Source organism: Pelobates fuscus, chromosome 4 (genome assembly GCF_036172605.1).
Source record: "Pelobates fuscus isolate aPelFus1 chromosome 4, aPelFus1.pri, whole genome shotgun sequence".
NCBI lineage: Eukaryota > Metazoa > Chordata > Amphibia > Anura > Pelobatidae > Pelobates > Pelobates fuscus.
The window spans coordinates 71461942-71480729 of record NC_086320.1 but is presented as its reverse complement, the minus strand read 5'-3'; the positions used below and the strand labels follow the sequence as shown (position 1 = coordinate 71480729).

At 39.2% G+C, this 18788-nt stretch overlaps 1 long non-coding RNA gene across 1 annotated transcript in view; it reads right to left on the bottom strand.

Annotated features, from left to right (window-relative positions):
- LOC134607801 (uncharacterized) overlaps positions 1-18788 on the bottom strand; it is an 876365-nt gene that overhangs the window by 556596 nt on the left and 300981 nt on the right. The window lies entirely within an intron of this gene.

Here is an 18788-nt window from a genome sequence, read left to right as displayed (position 1 = left end):
TTGAAGTTTCAGCAAAGTTGATTTGGTGTCCTTTATGTAAGATGGTAGTGTTAGCACCAAAGGGTGAAGAATTTTCTCAATGAACTTACTCAGGGATTCTGTTAAGCAATTGTTTCCGGAGACTTTGTTGATAATTTGTTCATCCAAGGCATCATGGAGAAGTTTATCCAATTCATTGATAAAGATCTTAGTGGGGTCAGAGGGAAGGACCCTATAGCATAGTGGGTCATCAAGGTGTAGCATGCACATCTCAACGTACTCAGAGCGGTTCATGAGGATTATGTTACCCCCTTTGTCAGCTGGTTTTATAACTAACTCTACCTGTTGTTTGAGATCTTTCAAGGCCTTGCGTTCCATACGGCTTAAGTTGTTTATGACAGGGGCTTTATTAGGTGTAGTTTCCAGCTCTTTTAATGACATCTGGATGAAGAGATCAACGTGAGGTGTATCCACGAAGTTTGGAGTAAAAAAACTAGACGGTTTGAGGTCCGTCAATGGTCTTGAGAGGTCGTTTTCAACTAGGAGCGTGTCTAAGGTTTTAGAGAGTTCGAAGTCCTCTAACGAGAGGCCCATTTCATTGGCCATCAATCAACACGCTCTTTTAGCGTGTATACGTTTGACTGGTCTAAGGATTTGAATTTATTTGGCCGCAAACTGGCTTTGAATATATTTCACGCTAAAAGAGATCAAATGATGGCCAATGAAATGGGCCTCTCGTTAGAGGACTTTGAACTCTCTAAAACCTCACATCCCTGAGAATTTGAAATTCAAAGCTATTGAAAAATTACTCCCGAACCCCAGAAAGGGTGATTTCAATAAGGTTCTGTTACGTAAAGAATCCCAATGGATTTTCTCATTTAATACTTTATCCCCTCTGGGTCTAAATGAGGAGTTCAACTACACTCCATTTATTCACTAAGATCCTGTCATGACTCTATCTTCTGAAGTTCCGCTCCCTTATGACATGAAGAATTGTCCTTATTACAAGAGGTAGATTCTTGGGACAATTCATCTATCTCCTATTATTACTAGTCCACTCCTGATAAGTACGTGTTTACACATTATACACTATCAGTGACTAAGACTTTGTCAAGTCCTTATTTCCAGACTCATTGAATCTGGTGATCATTCTTCTTTTTGATTTTGAACCCCTTAGACAGGGTATTTCTATGCTGTGTACATATATAATTCTAATTAAATATGCACAATGGTCCTTTAGCTGAGTTTATCTGACTCCTATTAATGGATCCCTCCTCTTATCCCCTAAGAAGGGTCTTCATTACACTAGTAATTGCCCTTACCATAAAGGTCAGATATCTGGGCGAGGTATCCACTCAACTATCTCCAATCTCTACTAATCTACTGTCTAGTAGAAATAATTTATACAGTATTTCTTATGTCCTGACTGTCGATACTTTTAATGTGGTTCGGCACACCACTTTGAGCCTTTTCGGACACCGTACTTTGGCCCCTCCCCCTTACCACTTCGGTAACCAATGGGGGTTTTGAGAGGGTTATTTAAACTTAACCGGTCGTGCAAGTCTTTTCCCCTGACGAGCCTGGTATACAGGCGAAACGCGCGTCCGGCTAAACAATTGGGAGACATCTATCCACTCTCAGTCGCACATACCGATTTCTGGTCAGATACCCACCCGACCTACCTGGGTTTTCCCGGTTCCTCAGACGTTACGATGTCAATGTCGACTATTATCATACTTTACCTGATTTGTGTTACAGCAAGTCCAATCTGAAATTGATCAGAGTCGCCAGATATTTCTCTGCTTGGAACGGGATCCCTTATTGCCGATCAGGGCATCCTTTAGACTCTAATGGGAATTTTGAAACCCCCTGTGTTATCCCTGACACTACTACTATAAGGCTCAAATACACACTGACGACTATAATATTGTCCGTCGTGTATTTAACCTTTGTTCGTCCTCCTCTCACACCACTTTACTAAACCTGGTACCCATGAAGGCACCGTTCCTCTCTGTTATTCTGTCTTACGTAGTATATTTGGCTGACTAACACTGATCTCTGTGATTAGGTTTACACCACGTAAGGAATTCAGGGTACAGCCTGACTCTGTGAACACTTTGTAGGGCAATTAGGACAGACTATAATATACGCTATGTCCTTTGGGGGAACCCAGCTCTAGTTTGATGCTCTTTTCGATATATCACGGCATCTTCACCCTAGTATTTCAGTTTCTCTGATTACTTGCTCCTCTGACTCCATGATAACGGTACCACACATAGTACAAGTCTCTTGTTACACTTGTACTTGCTCTTTTTACCCTATTCTGTGTTACTATATACAGTTAGAGCTACATTTGTGGCATTTGTATCTACTATAGCTTTGGCTGCTTCAGGTTACACGCTTATTAGGATCGCTCTTATTAATATAAATTATCACGTGTGTCTATTCCTTTTTGGAGGCTGCAATTCATTGTTTATTGCTCCGTGATAACGTTATTGAGAGCTATAACGTTATTGAGAGCTAATATACACCCCTGTATGTGGACTTTGTCACTATCTAGGTACGTGCCAATCCGACCTACTGTAGCCTGTGCTGACACCGGCACACCTGTTTAGGAGTATCGCCCTCTATAGACGCCTACTATCACGTGTTTCTCTTCTCTTGGAGACAGCAACCTATTGTGGATTGCTCCCATTAGAGACATATCTAGTGATATCGGCATCTAATGCGATTATATACTCCAATAGGTGGACTGTGTTATCACTTAGATAACCTGGAGTCAGATTTTTTCATTTACTTACCCAGCTAGGGTTTTTTGTATATATTTCACCTAGGTGCGTTGCACCTTACTCCCCCTTTCCCCTTTCCCTTTATATACGGTTAAGTTTTCGTTCGTTTATATAATAAAGGTTATTCTTTTACCTGTTGTTTATTGATACCGCATACACGTATATGCGCTAAGGACAGTTTTAGTTTCTTTTGTTTCTCTCATAATTTGAAATTCACTTTGAAAATTATCTATTTAGATTTTCTGACTATAAACTCGGTTTTAAATAACCCTTCTAGTTTTGTTTTAGCTACAGGTACAGTATTTCAAAATCTTTTAACTAGAAAATTAACACGAGTAGTAGCTTGTTAAAGAGGAAAACACAGGACCATCAAACATGAATTATTTAAAGCATAAATTATTAAGATAATGCAATGGAAAATTAAATCCAGAAACATCTGTCAAACTGAAAAAATTATTCAATTTAAAAACAAAACAAAAAATAGAATGCAAATGAATCAAACACAAACTGAATGCCAGACTTGACTAAATGCCATTTAAAAAAAAGATTTACCTTCTTATTTTTCTTACCTGAGAAAAACATGAATTAGTGGCTTACAATAGAGTGAATTAAAAAAACATAACAACAAAAAAAACAACCAGAAATCTCTCACTCTGGTTTTATCCTGTTGTGAATAGGTCTGTGCACGGGTCTCCTAAGCTGCTAATTATGAATGCATGGATGTACATCAGGACATATTGCAATATGAGGGAAATCTCAATGTATTCTTCTTGGTAATATGATTTTTTAATAAATAAATAAGGCACTATTAGAGAGAGAATAATGTACTGCTAGAGAGAAATAGGGACTTAAGCAGCAGATAACATAGGCACGACAGACACAAACAACGGGGATGGAAGTTTAACAGTAATGAACATGTAGAATGTGGTTTCCACTTTAGATGGTGTAGACCTATAGCTGCAGAGTTGTTGCTAGTTGCCCCACTACGCTTCCCATTTACACTTGTTTCAAGAAGAACTAAACCCAATGGAGATATTGTAAAGTTCAGATGAAAGGGTATGTGGAAAAATGTCCAAACACGTATCTTAGTTCAACATCTTTCTTCATTCAATTAATATTCAATCTTTGTTACTCTCCTTTAGCAGATTTTCTTTCCCGACATTTTGAAAATTTTAAAAAAAGGGCCATGACTTGTCTTGCAAGGAAAATGGCAACATACTTAAGGGGATCTGTTTTGGTCACAGCCAAAGCTAAATGAACAAAACCACAAAAGGAAAGAGCAAAACGTGTCCCTTGATACACTTGTGTCTTGTTTTCATGCTAATACAATTATTTTGAAAATGTATGTTTATTAGATCCAATCATGTTTTAGATGACACTGAATGGTGTGGAATCTTCCCCTTGAAGACCTGAAGGAAATGAAAAACTTATTGAGCCATAATTATCAAGGTAAAAAAATAATCAAGAAAGATCTACACATTGATTTTATTATTGGTATATTCCCATTGTGGTTTTTAATTACTTTTTTTGTAATCCACAATAAATTGTTATTTTTTATATATACTACATGTGTGGATCTTCCACTGCTTCCTGGATCCTGATTCAAGAGGGCTAGTGCCTCCCTTAAAGGCACAGAGGCGTCTATACATAGAGCCTAGTATAACAGGCTCCAATTCAGGTGAGCACTTTTCATGCATTGTTTCTCTTGATTGTTCACCTGTACATACATATCTGCACTAGGATATTTTGTGTTCTTCTTACATATATTCCTACATCTGTGAGCCATTTATCCGGAGGAGGTTTGGTATAACCATATATACCTAAGGCTGTTGTGACTTGAGCCGATCTCCAGGCTCTTCACCATGTGAGTTGAATATATACTTCCCCCTCCATTTTTATCCGTAGTGCACTGGCATACTGCACCATTATATGTTTTAACTTTTTTTTCTAGACCTATTATACCTACAAGTGATATTTGATTCCCCAAATACAATTAGGGATAAGATATTGAATTCTGCACTCCACTGAGTGATCTTTTTTGTGGCTGTACTATCCACCAAGTTTACCCTTCTTTGTAATAAAAATGCCATCATGGGACTATCATAGGTCAAACATCTACAATGCAGTAGGTACCATTAAATTCTAAAATTCTAAAGCTAAACAGTTTTATATTTGTTATCAAGAATTACAACAGAGCCTAGTTATATTTTGTATGACGTAGTTCCTTCAAAATCAGTGTTGTCTTTATCAGCTGAATATATATTTAAAAGCAAAAAGAAGAGATGAGAACTAAAATAGAGAAAACAGTCCCACTCAGTGGGAGTAATCCAATCTCGTTCTCAGTTATATACCTCCAATTATAAGTGTCACATGTAGAGAGGGGGGGGGGAGGGTTTTTTGTTTAAACCTTTATTTAGTACAACAAATAAGTATAATAGAAATTGGCAAATAGTTTACCAATGAGTAATAAAACCTAAAAGGTGCGTAGGTAAAGCATAATCAACATATTTCTGTTCGTGGAGTAACAAGTGTGTCCAGGATACAAATGCCTGGATAGGTAGTGGATGGGAGGACATTTTTAATATATAAAAAATATGAAATAAAAATAATAAATAATAAACAAAAACAAATAAAATATAAAAACATAACTAATAGTTTATTTATTATTTGGTGATACAATGTCCGTACAATTTCTCACCGTCAGTGCATAGGGCTATCAACCTGTATTCCAGTATAACTTATATATCTCTCCTCCCTTGGTCTATCAAACAATATACGTATTGCACATACTGTATATAGTCAACTTGCATTAACAGACCCCTATATGCTACCCTTTGAGCGATATAGCTAACCTACTATGGGTCTTTGCGTGTATTAAAACCCTTGACTGACGGAAAAGGAGTTATACAAATACTTTATTTCCAATATTTTAGCCTATCATGCCTTTATGTATATTTACTGTTGGGGGAAATCAGTACAACCACATTGATGTGTCGTATACCTGTATAGCTCCTCTATACAATATGAAAACCGATGCTGTTGCCACTTACATTCTTACCCGCAATGGGTTACGATCTTACAGTGCGGCACACAAAGGGTGACCACTCCCCTTCCCCCCTCTGATTGGGCGGCACTATATGGGAGGAGCCCACGAGCCCCTCGTGGTCTCCGTGCAGATCTGCATGCAGATTGGTGGCTGTCCCGTAATGGGAGGTTTTTCTACCCTTTATAACCTCCAGTCACTGTCCAGCTCTTGACAAAGGCGTACTGAAACGCCGAAACGCGCGTCGAGCGAATTTTGAGCCGATGCAATTTATTTTCACTTTTCTGTTTTGATTTAATCCACATTTCCTTTTGGTTGGGTTGTTATTTTTACTTTCTGATCATGCATTGTCTGCTGAGTGGATGGGGAATACTTCCATTTAGCACCTTGGTTTGATAACTCTATGGGGAGATAGGGAAAGGTTGAGGCTGCCTTGAAGTAGCAGATTAATTCCTCTCTCACTGATGTGAGTTAGACAGCTAGTCCAGGGCATACTTAGTATTTTGGTGTGGCACCTACGTGAGAAAAGGGTTACTGCTTTGCAACATTAAGCTGGAACACCCCTCGATATTGGAGCAATACCCTCTAACCTGCACAAATCGTATGCAGGAATACTAGAGAACACTAAGGGATTTTTTCCTACATATTTATATGCTCCACATCCCCTCAGGACAAGTGCACCATTTTTTCCTTCTATAGCGACTCCCTGTGCTACCTTTACCTCTACCAGGCATCTTCCTATACTTCGGTATATAGATATCCCCTTTCCCTTTCCCCTCTTATTATCTTTCCTCCCATCCACTACCTATCCAGGCATTTGTATCCTGGACACACTTGTTACTCCACGAACAGAAATATGTTGATTATGCTCTACCTACCCATCTTTTAGGTTTTATTACTCATTGGTAAACTATTTGCCAATTTCTATTATACTTATTTGTTGTACTAAATAAAGGTTTAAACAAAAAACCCTCCCCCCCCCCTCTCTACATGTGACACTTATAATTGGAGGTATATAACTGAGAACGAGATTGGATTACACCCACTGAGTGGGACTGTTTTCTCTATTTTAGTTCTCATCTCTTCTTTTTGCTTTTAAATATATATTCAGCTGATAAAGACAACACTGATTTTGAAGGAACTACGTCATACAAAATATAACTAGGCTCTGTTGTAATTCTTGATAACAAATATAAAACTGTTTAGCTTTAGAATTTTAGAATTTAATGGTACCTACTGCTAGACTGTTTTCTCTATTTTAGTTCTCATCTCTTCTTTTTGCTTTTGACTTTATTTGGGGTTAAGCCCCTTTATACCTCTGGTAACCTACCTGGAGTCTGTGAAGCTAGCTAGCCTACTTTCACTCCCTCCTTCTCTTTATCTATTTGAATATATATTTAGTCTAGATGTGAGACAGCATCATAAATCCAAATGGAGCATCATGCAATTTCAGCATAGTTTTAGTGCACTCAATAATTTCAATGCTTAATAGTAAATTTTGAAAAGTTAATTCCAGCCATTGAATCTAAGCAAATAGTAAAACAGATACATATCCATTCTATGAATATTTAACATTACCTTTAACTCAGACTGTCTTTAGACCAGCTACTTTGAGAAATATTTAATAATTCACTTTTTGCCTAAACATGAGTACATCTGTAAAGTATTAAAAAGCCTAAGGCAAAGAACACACAACTTGTAATCCCAGGACTTCAGCGGACAAAGAGTAAACACAAGAATTACTCAGGAGTGAAACTTGATGTCACACACAGTTTTCGCATTCTAACTATAATCTGTACCATGACAATGCAAGCATTCTGGTTGCTGATGAGCCAATATGCTCAGGAGAAAACCGTAGGAAGAAGCCAGTAATATCAAGTAAACATTAAACATTAATTATAACCAGTGATTGCTTCAATGTTTTGACATGTATATAAAAAAGATATGTCAATGCATCGTGCAAAAAAAATCACATTTTAGATAAGCTGTTGACAAAAATAGGTGCATGACCTATATTTTGTTACTAAGAAAATCAGAAACTTTGCTTCATAATTAATGTTGCCTTTTAAGTAACTTTTTGATGAAAAAAAATCAATTATTTAAATGAAAATGGCAGAATAATTTAAGAAGATAGCTTGCTATTTTTCAATAACATTTTGATTTTGTTTTTTTTCTGATGCGTTGTGGTATTTAATAATGTGATTTATTTTCATACTAACCTTTCATTGCTTGGTATTTCATGAAAATGACCACCATAACTAAGGTTTCCTGTTATCATGGAAAATATGCAGTGTATTTGCAGCTCTATAATTCATATATATTACTTATTAAGAAATCGACCTTACTGCACAACATAAATAATACATAAAAATGTAAACCAAGTGTAAATAAAAAATAATAATTGTATTACTTTGCTTTCTGTAGAAATGCTCAATATTTTTTTAATATACTCAAGTTTTATCGTAAAAAAGTATGAAAAATGCTAAAATTAGTACATACTGTCGCCTCGTTAAATAATAATTACTTGTCCTAATACTCTGCCGTTCAGTATTTGTAAGTAATGTGCTGCTGTTTGGGAATCTGCAATCCCATATGTTATATAATAAGTTGATCTTTCACCTAGTTTACAGTTCTCAGAAATGCTCAGTATAAATATATATATATACACACACACGACCTGAAACTCACACACAGAAGTATTAATAAAACACTCGAATGGCACTTGAATGACTATGTAACCTGTATATGTGAGTAATGAAAAGCAATAGAAAACAATTATAAGACTATCTATATTACTATCACCATTCCGTAGACTTTTGCATCCGGTTTCGAATACATTTAAATTCTTCTGAATTTTGGGCAATCAGTGAGTCATCTGAAATGCTAAACTAAATGCTGTATATATGATTCACAGAACAAACAAAAGCCCAATGGTCAAGCCATTTAATTTGTGTATTGATTTGGCATTTTGGCCACGGCAATAAAAAATATGACTGTTGGAAAAAAGAGGTTTTGGACGAATTGATTTGGACAAACCAAAAATTCTTTGCACGTTAATACTGTTTAAAAACAAGTAAATAAATCCATACATTTTACAAATTTTCAATATTTTTAACTGTTTTGCATTTTATGAATGTTTGTACAGAGTTAGACAGTAGTCACAGTTTGAGTACACTTCCAATCAACTGACTTTATCTCAGCTTCTGCTTGGGTTGAGCCAGAAAGAGTAAGCAATTTATCAGGGCTATTCATTAAGATGAGAATTTTTATAAATTCTAAGTACACCCAGAAAGGGTGATTTCAATAAGGTTCTGTTACGTAAAGAATCCCAATGGATTTTCTCATTTAATACTTTATCCCCTCTGGGTCTAAATGAGGAGTTCAACTACACTCCATTTATTCACTAAGATCCTGTCATGACTCTATCTTCTGAAGTTCCGCTCCCTTATGACATGAAGAATTGTCCTTATTACAAGAGGTAGATTCTTGGGACAATTCATCTATCTCCTATTATTACTAGTCCACTCCTGATAAGTACGTGTTTACACATTATACACTATCAGTGACTAAGACTTTGTCAAGTCCTTATTTCCAGACTCATTGAATCTGGTGATCATTCTTCTTTTTGATTTTGAACCCCTTAGACAGGGTATTTCTATGCTGTGTACATATATAATTCTAATTAAATATGCACAATGGTCCTTTAGCTGAGTTTATCTGACTCCTATTAATGGATCCCTCCTCTTATCCCCTAAGAAGGGTCTTCATTACACTAGTAATTGCCCTTACCATAAAGGTCAGATATCTGGGCGAGGTATCCACTCAACTATCTCCAATCTCTACTAATCTACTGTCTAGTAGAAATAATTTATACAGTATTTCTTATGTCCTGACTGTCGATACTTTTAATGTGGTTCGGCACACCACTTTGAGCCTTTTCGGACACCGTACTTTGGCCCCTCCCCCTTACCACTTCGGTAACCAATGGGGGTTTTGAGAGGGTTATTTAAACTTAACCGGTCGTGCAAGTCTTTTCCCCTGACGAGCCTGGTATACAGGCGAAACGCGCGTCCGGCTAAACAATTGGGAGACATCTATCCACTCTCAGTCGCACATACCGATTTCTGGTCAGATACCCACCCGACCTACCTGGGTTTTCCCGGTTCCTCAGACGTTACGATGTCAATGTCGACTATTATCATACTTTACCTGATTTGTGTTACAGCAAGTCCAATCTGAAATTGATCAGAGTCGCCAGATATTTCTCTGCTTGGAACGGGATCCCTTATTGCCGATCAGGGCATCCTTTAGACTCTAATGGGAATTTTGAAACCCCCTGTGTTATCCCTGACACTACTACTATAAGGCTCAAATACACACTGACGACTATAATATTGTCCGTCGTGTATTTAACCTTTGTTCGTCCTCCTCTCACACCACTTTACTAAACCTGGTACCCATGAAGGCACCGTTCCTCTCTGTTATTCTGTCTTACGTAGTATATTTGGCTGACTAACACTGATCTCTGTGATTAGGTTTACACCACGTAAGGAATTCAGGGTACAGCCTGACTCTGTGAACACTTTGTAGGGCAATTAGGACAGACTATAATATACGCTATGTCCTTTGGGGGAACCCAGCTCTAGTTTGATGCTCTTTTCGATATATCACGGCATCTTCACCCTAGTATTTCAGTTTCTCTGATTACTTGCTCCTCTGACTCCATGATAACGGTACCACACATAGTACAAGTCTCTTGTTACACTTGTACTTGCTCTTTTTACCCTATTCTGTGTTACTATATACAGTTAGAGCTACATTTGTGGCATTTGTATCTACTATAGCTTTGGCTGCTTCAGGTTACACGCTTATTAGGATCGCTCTTATTAATATAAATTATCACGTGTGTCTATTCCTTTTTGGAGGCTGCAATTCATTGTTTATTGCTCCGTGATAACGTTATTGAGAGCTATAACGTTATTGAGAGCTAATATACACCCCTGTATGTGGACTTTGTCACTATCTAGGTACGTGCCAATCCGACCTACTGTAGCCTGTGCTGACACCGGCACACCTGTTTAGGAGTATCGCCCTCTATAGACGCCTACTATCACGTGTTTCTCTTCTCTTGGAGACAGCAACCTATTGTGGATTGCTCCCATTAGAGACATATCTAGTGATATCGGCATCTAATGCGATTATATACTCCAATAGGTGGACTGTGTTATCACTTAGATAACCTGGAGTCAGATTTTTTCATTTACTTACCCAGCTAGGGTTTTTTGTATATATTTCACCTAGGTGCGTTGCACCTTACTCCCCCTTTCCCCTTTCCCTTTATATACGGTTAAGTTTTCGTTCGTTTATATAATAAAGGTTATTCTTTTACCTGTTGTTTATTGATACCGCATACACGTATATGCGCTAAGGACAGTTTTAGTTTCTTTTGTTTCTCTCATAATTTGAAATTCACTTTGAAAATTATCTATTTAGATTTTCTGACTATAAACTCGGTTTTAAATAACCCTTCTAGTTTTGTTTTAGCTACAGGTACAGTATTTCAAAATCTTTTAACTAGAAAATTAACACGAGTAGTAGCTTGTTAAAGAGGAAAACACAGGACCATCAAACATGAATTATTTAAAGCATAAATTATTAAGATAATGCAATGGAAAATTAAATCCAGAAACATCTGTCAAACTGAAAAAATTATTCAATTTAAAAACAAAACAAAAAATAGAATGCAAATGAATCAAACACAAACTGAATGCCAGACTTGACTAAATGCCATTTAAAAAAAAGATTTACCTTCTTATTTTTCTTACCTGAGAAAAACATGAATTAGTGGCTTACAATAGAGTGAATTAAAAAAACATAACAACAAAAAAAACAACCAGAAATCTCTCACTCTGGTTTTATCCTGTTGTGAATAGGTCTGTGCACGGGTCTCCTAAGCTGCTAATTATGAATGCATGGATGTACATCAGGACATATTGCAATATGAGGGAAATCTCAATGTATTCTTCTTGGTAATATGATTTTTTAATAAATAAATAAGGCACTATTAGAGAGAGAATAATGTACTGCTAGAGAGAAATAGGGACTTAAGCAGCAGATAACATAGGCACGACAGACACAAACAACGGGGATGGAAGTTTAACAGTAATGAACATGTAGAATGTGGTTTCCACTTTAGATGGTGTAGACCTATAGCTGCAGAGTTGTTGCTAGTTGCCCCACTACGCTTCCCATTTACACTTGTTTCAAGAAGAACTAAACCCAATGGAGATATTGTAAAGTTCAGATGAAAGGGTATGTGGAAAAATGTCCAAACACGTATCTTAGTTCAACATCTTTCTTCATTCAATTAATATTCAATCTTTGTTACTCTCCTTTAGCAGATTTTCTTTCCCGACATTTTGAAAATTTTAAAAAAAGGGCCATGACTTGTCTTGCAAGGAAAATGGCAACATACTTAAGGGGATCTGTTTTGGTCACAGCCAAAGCTAAATGAACAAAACCACAAAAGGAAAGAGCAAAACGTGTCCCTTGATACACTTGTGTCTTGTTTTCATGCTAATACAATTATTTTGAAAATGTATGTTTATTAGATCCAATCATGTTTTAGATGACACTGAATGGTGTGGAATCTTCCCCTTGAAGACCTGAAGGAAATGAAAAACTTATTGAGCCATAATTATCAAGGTAAAAAAATAATCAAGAAAGATCTACACATTGATTTTATTATTGGTATATTCCCATTGTGGTTTTTAATTACTTTTTTTGTAATCCACAATAAATTGTTATTTTTTATATATACTACATGTGTGGATCTTCCACTGCTTCCTGGATCCTGATTCAAGAGGGCTAGTGCCTCCCTTAAAGGCACAGAGGCGTCTATACATAGAGCCTAGTATAACAGGCTCCAATTCAGGTGAGCACTTTTCATGCATTGTTTCTCTTGATTGTTCACCTGTACATACATATCTGCACTAGGATATTTTGTGTTCTTCTTACATATATTCCTACATCTGTGAGCCATTTATCCGGAGGAGGTTTGGTATAACCATATATACCTAAGGCTGTTGTGACTTGAGCCGATCTCCAGGCTCTTCACCATGTGAGTTGAATATATACTTCCCCCTCCATTTTTATCCGTAGTGCACTGGCATACTGCACCATTATATGTTTTAACTTTTTTTTCTAGACCTATTATACCTACAAGTGATATTTGATTCCCCAAATACAATTAGGGATAAGATATTGAATTCTGCACTCCACTGAGTGATCTTTTTTGTGGCTGTACTATCCACCAAGTTTACCCTTCTTTGTAATAAAAATGCCATCATGGGACTATCATAGGTCAAACATCTACAATGCAGTAGGTACCATTAAATTCTAAAATTCTAAAGCTAAACAGTTTTATATTTGTTATCAAGAATTACAACAGAGCCTAGTTATATTTTGTATGACGTAGTTCCTTCAAAATCAGTGTTGTCTTTATCAGCTGAATATATATTTAAAAGCAAAAAGAAGAGATGAGAACTAAAATAGAGAAAACAGTCCCACTCAGTGGGAGTAATCCAATCTCGTTCTCAGTTATATACCTCCAATTATAAGTGTCACATGTAGAGAGGGGGGGGGGAGGGTTTTTTGTTTAAACCTTTATTTAGTACAACAAATAAGTATAATAGAAATTGGCAAATAGTTTACCAATGAGTAATAAAACCTAAAAGGTGCGTAGGTAAAGCATAATCAACATATTTCTGTTCGTGGAGTAACAAGTGTGTCCAGGATACAAATGCCTGGATAGGTAGTGGATGGGAGGACATTTTTAATATATAAAAAATATGAAATAAAAATAATAAATAATAAACAAAAACAAATAAAATATAAAAACATAACTAATAGTTTATTTATTATTTGGTGATACAATGTCCGTACAATTTCTCACCGTCAGTGCATAGGGCTATCAACCTGTATTCCAGTATAACTTATATATCTCTCCTCCCTTGGTCTATCAAACAATATACGTATTGCACATACTGTATATAGTCAACTTGCATTAACAGACCCCTATATGCTACCCTTTGAGCGATATAGCTAACCTACTATGGGTCTTTGCGTGTATTAAAACCCTTGACTGACGGAAAAGGAGTTATACAAATACTTTATTTCCAATATTTTAGCCTATCATGCCTTTATGTATATTTACTGTTGGGGGAAATCAGTACAACCACATTGATGTGTCGTATACCTGTATAGCTCCTCTATACAATATGAAAACCGATGCTGTTGCCACTTACATTCTTACCCGCAATGGGTTACGATCTTACAGTGCGGCACACAAAGGGTGACCACTCCCCTTCCCCCCTCTGATTGGGCGGCACTATATGGGAGGAGCCCACGAGCCCCTCGTGGTCTCCGTGCAGATCTGCATGCAGATTGGTGGCTGTCCCGTAATGGGAGGTTTTTCTACCCTTTATAACCTCCAGTCACTGTCCAGCTCTTGACAAAGGCGTACTGAAACGCCGAAACGCGCGTCGAGCGAATTTTGAGCCGATGCAATTTATTTTCACTTTTCTGTTTTGATTTAATCCACATTTCCTTTTGGTTGGGTTGTTATTTTTACTTTCTGATCATGCATTGTCTGCTGAGTGGATGGGGAATACTTCCATTTAGCACCTTGGTTTGATAACTCTATGGGGAGATAGGGAAAGGTTGAGGCTGCCTTGAAGTAGCAGATTAATTCCTCTCTCACTGATGTGAGTTAGACAGCTAGTCCAGGGCATACTTAGTATTTTGGTGTGGCACCTACGTGAGAAAAGGGTTACTGCTTTGCAACATTAAGCTGGAACACCCCTCGATATTGGAGCAATACCCTCTAACCTGCACAAATCGTATGCAGGAATACTAGAGAACACTAAGGGATTTTTTCCTACATATTTATATGCTCCACATCCCCTCAGGACAAGTGCACCATTTTTTCCTTCTATAGCGACTCCCTGTGCTACCTTTACCTCTACCAGGCATCTTCCTATACTTCGGTATATAGATATCCCCTTTCCCTTTCCCCTCTTATTATCTTTCCTCCCATCCACTACCTATCCAGGCATTTGTATCCTGGACACACTTGTTACTCCACGAACAGAAATATGTTGATTATGCTCTACCTACCCATCTTTTAGGTTTTATTACTCATTGGTAAACTATTTGCCAATTTCTATTATACTTATTTGTTGTACTAAATAAAGGTTTAAACAAAAAACCCTCCCCCCCCCCTCTCTACATGTGACACTTATAATTGGAGGTATATAACTGAGAACGAGATTGGATTACACCCACTGAGTGGGACTGTTTTCTCTATTTTAGTTCTCATCTCTTCTTTTTGCTTTTAAATATATATTCAGCTGATAAAGACAACACTGATTTTGAAGGAACTACGTCATACAAAATATAACTAGGCTCTGTTGTAATTCTTGATAACAAATATAAAACTGTTTAGCTTTAGAATTTTAGAATTTAATGGTACCTACTGCTAGACTGTTTTCTCTATTTTAGTTCTCATCTCTTCTTTTTGCTTTTGACTTTATTTGGGGTTAAGCCCCTTTATACCTCTGGTAACCTACCTGGAGTCTGTGAAGCTAGCTAGCCTACTTTCACTCCCTCCTTCTCTTTATCTATTTGAATATATATTTAGTCTAGATGTGAGACAGCATCATAAATCCAAATGGAGCATCATGCAATTTCAGCATAGTTTTAGTGCACTCAATAATTTCAATGCTTAATAGTAAATTTTGAAAAGTTAATTCCAGCCATTGAATCTAAGCAAATAGTAAAACAGATACATATCCATTCTATGAATATTTAACATTACCTTTAACTCAGACTGTCTTTAGACCAGCTACTTTGAGAAATATTTAATAATTCACTTTTTGCCTAAACATGAGTACATCTGTAAAGTATTAAAAAGCCTAAGGCAAAGAACACACAACTTGTAATCCCAGGACTTCAGCGGACAAAGAGTAAACACAAGAATTACTCAGGAGTGAAACTTGATGTCACACACAGTTTTCGCATTCTAACTATAATCTGTACCATGACAATGCAAGCATTCTGGTTGCTGATGAGCCAATATGCTCAGGAGAAAACCGTAGGAAGAAGCCAGTAATATCAAGTAAACATTAAACATTAATTATAACCAGTGATTGCTTCAATGTTTTGACATGTATATAAAAAAGATATGTCAATGCATCGTGCAAAAAAAATCACATTTTAGATAAGCTGTTGACAAAAATAGGTGCATGACCTATATTTTGTTACTAAGAAAATCAGAAACTTTGCTTCATAATTAATGTTGCCTTTTAAGTAACTTTTTGATGAAAAAAAATCAATTATTTAAATGAAAATGGCAGAATAATTTAAGAAGATAGCTTGCTATTTTTCAATAACATTTTGATTTTGTTTTTTTTCTGATGCGTTGTGGTATTTAATAATGTGATTTTATTAAAGACACGGAGGCTCATATTATGCATAACTCTTTCTTTATTTCCTCAGCAGCAAAGATAGAGGAATATAAATATTGTCAAAAATGAAAGAAAAACTGTATAGGCATAACGGGTAGCCAATCACATGGTAGAGGAAGTGGCTATATAAGTCCTGTGTCTCCCACAATCCCCCTCTTTCTTTGCTGCTTCCTCAGACAGATAAGTACTTTTTGTTTCTCTCTGACTCAAATTTGATGATCGTTTATTTGTATGATATTTCATTGTATACTATTTATGATTGTTTAGTTACCTGTTACCACTAGCGTTCCCCCTGGGACCCCCTTGGTGCTTTTCCCCCCTACCCGGGGATTTCTGTAACCTGCCTTTTTCTATCCCCCTCGTGCTCCCGCACGACTCCCGGCTCTGTGCTTTTGCCGCAACCGCTCTGTTGTCGACCGCGGCTGCGCACGCATCCCTCCCCGCTCGCGGACGGGCTCGGCGGATCGGGTGCACGAGCCCCTTCCCCCGCCGGGTGCCCAGTCGCGTGCGCCTTCCCTCACGTGCGGCGGCCATCTTGGGCGGACCTCGATCCTTCCCCTGTGCTGCCGTGCGGTCACCTTTGCTTTGCCGGGTCCCCTGGGAACGCTAGACGGTCTGTGTGTTTCGTTTTCTGTGGGTTACTCAACCCTTTGCTCTTCTCACCCACCTTAGTGTCATTTAGCAGTCTTTAATTGCCCACTGCAACTTTGCAGCATGCAGGATAGGGAGGATGGGCCTGCGGGTCCCCCTGGGGACTTCCGCTCAGACAGCGCTGAGGGCGCTATGGCCTCCCAAGAATTTCAGGCCATGCTGGAAGCCACTATGGCCTCCTCCATTCAGAAGGCTATTGCCTCGGCCATGGGAGCTGTTACTACTTCATTTTCACAATCGATGCACTCCCTGGTTTTGCCTACTCTGGCCTCCCCCGCCCCTACGGGCGTGGGGTCCCCCTCCCCTGCTCAGACTGTGCCTGGAGCCCGTAAGGCGAAGGCCAAGTCAAAACACGTCGGCTCCCACTCCTCGATGCAGGTTCTACCTGCCATGACTGACACGCTTGAGGCGGTCACAGATGGCGCGCACCCCACGCGCAAAAGAGCCCCTGGCCGGGCTAAAAAGGCTAGATTATGGAAACGGGCTAGAGCCCTTGATGATGGGTCAGATACCGACCGGAGTGTGGAGGAGGAATCCGACTATATGGAGTATGACTCCTTTGATGATGATGATGTGTCTGGCGAGGATTTGCCCCTTACGGGCGTTAACCCATCAGAGTCCTCCGCCAAGACCCGGGGTCCAGTCTTAGGCCCCTCCGGGGTTGACAACACTATTCTTGATCCTCAGGGTAACCCCCTGTTCGACCCAGACGACCTACGTCACCCCCGGTCCGCTGAATGGGTTCCCCCGGATCATATTGCCCAGTATGTGGCCAAACGTATCCGCACGCCCCTTTCCAAAGAAGGCCGCAATAAGCTGCGGGCCGAATGCCCTCGCCCTTCTCTCCCGGGCGCTGCGGGTAAAACACCAGATATTGACCCACAGATTGCCCAGTTCCTGGGTAAGTCGGGCTGGAAGCCCAAAAAGGGCCTTGACAATTCCCTGAAGGGATGCCAGGACAAGATCCTGGACACACTGGGGCCCCTCTCGAAGCTCTATGAGCTTCTAGATACTGCTAGAACTGGGGATTCAGTTTTGGACGTGGACGTGGCCATTGGTTGGGTCCAACGGGCCATATGCTTGCTGGGAAACGCCAATACGGCGATATCTGCAGAGAGACGTAAGGCGATATTATTAAAAATCGACCCTAAACTGGCCACTATGACTGGGGCGGAGCCTGACCCGACTGAGGAGGGTTTGCTGTTTGGCACCTCCTTCGTTAAAGACATGGGGTCGTATGTCAAGACCTTCACGGCGATTGACAAGGCGCAGGCGAGCATGAAACGTGTGTTCGCGCCTAAGGTTTTTGGAGGGGCCGGGCGTAGCAGGAACCGTCCACCCGGCCGGGGTTTCCGAGGCGCATTTCGCGCTACCAGAGGTTCCTTCTTTCCCTCCCGGGGATTTCAGGACCAAAGAACCCCTCCTTTCTTCCCAGCCAGAGGTCGGGCTTGGGGCTCCAGATACCCCCGCAGCGGTGCCACCAGCAGACGTCCTTACGGTGAGTACCCTTTCTTCCCCTCCCGTTCAGGTAGCAGGGAGACTGGCCTTATTTTACCGAGAGTGGGCGGAGCTCACCTCGGATGCTTGGGTTCTGCAGTGTGTAAGGGGGTATCGCCTAGATTTTGTTTCAATGCCTGTCCAGTTCTACTCCCCCAGAGAACTGTCCCTTCCACGGGAACAAGACGAGATGATCTCCGCGGAGGTCGGAGAGATGCTCTCCAAGGGCGCTATAGAGGAACTGCCGTTCGCCGCCAAGGGCTTTACGAGCAATCTGTTCCTGGTGCCCAAGAAAGGAGGCGG